This window comes from Pyxicephalus adspersus, chromosome 5 (assembly GCF_032062135.1).
Source record: "Pyxicephalus adspersus chromosome 5, UCB_Pads_2.0, whole genome shotgun sequence".
Lineage (NCBI taxonomy): Eukaryota > Metazoa > Chordata > Amphibia > Anura > Pyxicephalidae > Pyxicephalus > Pyxicephalus adspersus.
The window spans coordinates 38100749-38104574 of NC_092862.1; the positions used below are offsets into that span (position 1 = coordinate 38100749).

The 3826-nt window shown below is 37.6% G+C and overlaps 1 long non-coding RNA gene across 1 annotated transcript; it reads right to left on the reverse strand.

Annotated features, from left to right (window-relative positions):
- Window positions 1-223: 223 nt before the first annotated feature.
- LOC140331975 (uncharacterized) lies at window positions 224-3826 on the reverse strand. The gene is made up of 3 exons (XR_011921000.1): window positions 3654-3826; window positions 1729-1863; window positions 224-504 (listed from the first exon to the last, which is right to left on the reverse strand). It is a non-coding gene; the product is annotated as an uncharacterized lncRNA (long non-coding RNA).

Genomic DNA, 3826 nt, shown 5'->3' on the forward strand with positions numbered 1-3826 from the left:
AGCACCAACATATTACACAATGCTGTACAATAAATAGGGGTTGCAAATGACAGACACATACAGTCAATGACACAGGAAGAGGAGAAGTCCCTGCCCTTAAGAGCTTATGCCATTAGTCAAAATGTAGTTATTTATGTTGTGTTTTGTCAGTGTATGTGTGTGTACTGAACAGCGTAGTTTTATTCTCCATGTAAGTATGAGATTGCACACATTTTTCTTGCAAGTCATAAATCCAGGTTTCTGGAATGTAAACTTTTATTTTCTAGTCAAGAAAAGTTGGAATTTCCTGCAAGCATGGGAATTAACTCCAAAACAACATTACTGGTGTAATTAGAACAGGTCAAAGTACTTCAGTCGTCACATACATTCACCATATCAATTCATCCTTGGGTGAAGATTTCCAGAATTCAGGAAGATACTTGGAGACCCTTTGAGGAAACTTCAGATTTTTCAACAAATGTTTCCTATCACCATCCATGTAGTTACTCTTATCTTGACATTGGTCTTACAGCAACAAGAGAAGATAAAAGTGTCACAAATCTTTGCTCCAACATGATATATTTTTGACCAATTCCTTTAGAAAAATGAAGGAAAACCTACTTTGTATTTGTCTTTTTAGGAAAACCTATACATAAAACTGTAACAGAAAAACGGGGATACTTCAATGGGCCTGAGTTATTAAAGCTCTGGGGAGGATACACATTCATCAGTGAACCTGAATGATCCTGCAAACCTGGAATGGATTTCCCCAAAGTCATTTGCTATTTGATAGCAAATGTTTTCAATTCTGGACCAGATCCATTCCGGGTTTTACTGGATCACCCAGCTTCACTGATGAAAGTGTATCTTCTTCAGCCTTTGAGAGCTATATATAATCAGGCCACATTTTTGGGGTTACTTCCAAAAAATTGGGGTAATTGAGCTACAGAACCCTCTATATTAAACATAACAATTAAAAACATAAATGTTGTAATGTTTAGGATGATTCACAGCTTTCCAAGCCACTTAACCAGTTTTGATCAGTAAATAGGGCACCACAATTTTAACAACGGATGAAGTGGGCTGTAAAAAATTTCCAACATTTAGGTGAATATAACTGACTACACTTGTACTTACATATACAGTGGGACTAAAATTATCTACACACTTCTAAAGCATTGTGTTTAATGTATAAATTATGTTGATATTATATCAACCCAATCTAAATTGTTCAGCACTTTTCTTAGTGTGGGCCCTTGATCTGTGATATTCAAAAATCTAGAAACTTTTACAATGTTTTGTCTCACCCTGCTGGGGATTTTCAGGAATTACAGCTGGTCTTCAAACTCCTGGTAGTCATAAATAGCAGAATAAAGTGGAAAGTACTCAAGTGATGGATCATGTTTGGGTATCTACATGTAAATCCTTATGCATGAACTCTGAACCAGGAAAGGTCACACTGAAACATCCAACTTGTTGCAGAAAACAACAACAACTGGAAAAGGCAGAGAGGGTTTTAGGCTTGTGTTACTAAAATTAATGATACTAAGTTTTGCTGCTGAAGATTTCCATCACTTTATATCTGATCAATTTTTTTTTTACCGTGACAGTAAGTTAGGATAGAATCAGTCAAATCTGAGCAGAGGTTCTAATCTGTACTTACTCTAAAAACTAAAATTCTAACATATTCCCTCCTCCCACAACATTAAAATTAGAATCAATTGACTGTGTTCTTGCGAGTGTTTGCACCTCAAGCATGATGTTCCCCAAAATATTTTAAGCAGTCCATCCCCTGCTGATGATGTAGTGGATTCCTTGGTTGGACAACCAGCCAGCTCCAAGTAAGGCAACTTCCTTCTCCACTCCTGTGTGGGTGTCCGAAATCTTTAAGGGTGAGGAAGAAATGAGAAATTAACCAGCAAAACAATTATCCTTTATTCTCATTAGAATAAAGATATCACAGGACAATATATTTAGACAGTAGAATAATTCCCCAAAGCATAGCAATGCAAAGTGCAAACAACAAAATTCTTAAATTATATGTAAACCAATCTACATCCCTCTAAACATATATAAGTAAGATGGGGATACTACCAATATGCATTCCATCAATAAATTACAGCGCTCTGGAAATACCTTTATTAACATGTATGTATAGGCAAAACGTATTTGATGTTTTGGTTAAAGGAGGGAAAGAGTAAAACCTGACATATTTTTTTTTTTGCTGTCTGTGTACCATTGGTGATATTAGTCATACACAACCAGAAGTTGGTTGAAACCTCCTAAATTCAGGAGAATCCCCTGTTAGACAGTTGTTCCTAAAACAAGTATACACATCAGAAGATTTCTCCCTATCCTCTATAGGACAACTCAGAAATGATGGGTTTTCTCTTTACTTTCTGTTTTGTAATATTGGTCACCAGAACAAGTAGTAAAAAAAACTTGACAAAAGTCATTTATCAATTTACTTTTTTTCCCACTGCAGTGCTTTGGGCTAAGCGCTAATGGGCCACTGTCAGTAACCATTTGGGGTTCCTTCCATGAATTCCTGCCTCTGAGTACATTGTGCTGTGCAGTAAAACCATATAACTTATTACGTGGGTATGTGGAAGATAATGTGAACGCGGCCAGTTGGGTACCAAAAATGTAGCATGGACACAGGGATGGCAATGCTACAAAGGTAAAATTAGCCTGCAGAATCTTGCCACAAAAAATGAGAACTAACAAGGTATTTACTATCCTGCAGTGTGCCAATGAGGAAATACAATGTTGGTTTATTGACATTTTAAGTACAAGTGATAACAAGCAAAAGTGAATATTGCAAATTTGCCATCACATCATGTTTTCACCATAAATCTTAAAAACAATAGAGGCCATACTCTGTAATATTATCACTATGGCTCTGACGGCTTGTCTTACAAGATTTGGTGATGTCACTAGTATACCATGATGCTCAGTGTTCTCCTTACTGGAGGGAGAGCTGTACCTGAAGAACTTCATTTGGGGAATCTCCCTCCTTCTGCCTCATCCTACCTGTGCATCAGTGCTTTTTGCATCTCTCCGACTGTTCCTCATTTGCTCATAGGTCAGCCTTTTTCAACATTTTTAACATGGGGGAACCCTTAAAAAACTTTCAGATCTTCAGATCCCTGCTATATTTACTATATCCACAGCTCACAGCTCAGTGAAATGCCTCCTACACTTCGGGCCAAAAAGATTGTTGGTATCACCTAATCTGCCCATTGCCCACAAATTGCCCAATATTGCCCAATATTCAATATTTCAACCTCTGGAGGAACTGTAGTTGAGAAACCCTGCCATTGGTAATAATGATGGCTAGTATTGCATTTTTCCTGGTACAGCTTTCAAAATTTAGCTTCCCTTTAGCACACATTGATAAAATTAGTAATAGTTAAATAATCCAAAAGCCGAAATCCCTTCAATTTAATATTTGGGGCAACATTATGAAGCCTCTGAATGTGACAGTCACCAAGTGTCCACTGTAGGTGAATCAATAACTGCACCAAAAAGTGTTCAGTGAACATCATATTCACTGATTTATAAATGAACATCTGAGTGCGTTCAACTGTGTATCTAAAATTGTATAAAGAATAGAATTTCCTTGTAATAAAGTCACAATGCACACATGATGTTACTCTGCATCCATTCTGTACCTTGCAGTCCATGGCACAATGGTGCACTTGACCTGTGGCCCTTTATCTCTTTGTTAGGGTCTTTAGAACTCGTTACCAGGTGTCCTCTTCACTTTGCGCAGAACTCGCAGGCACTCGGGGCCTCTCTGCATTCTCCAGCATTTCCCAGCTTCAGTTTTCCTGGTCCATCAGGA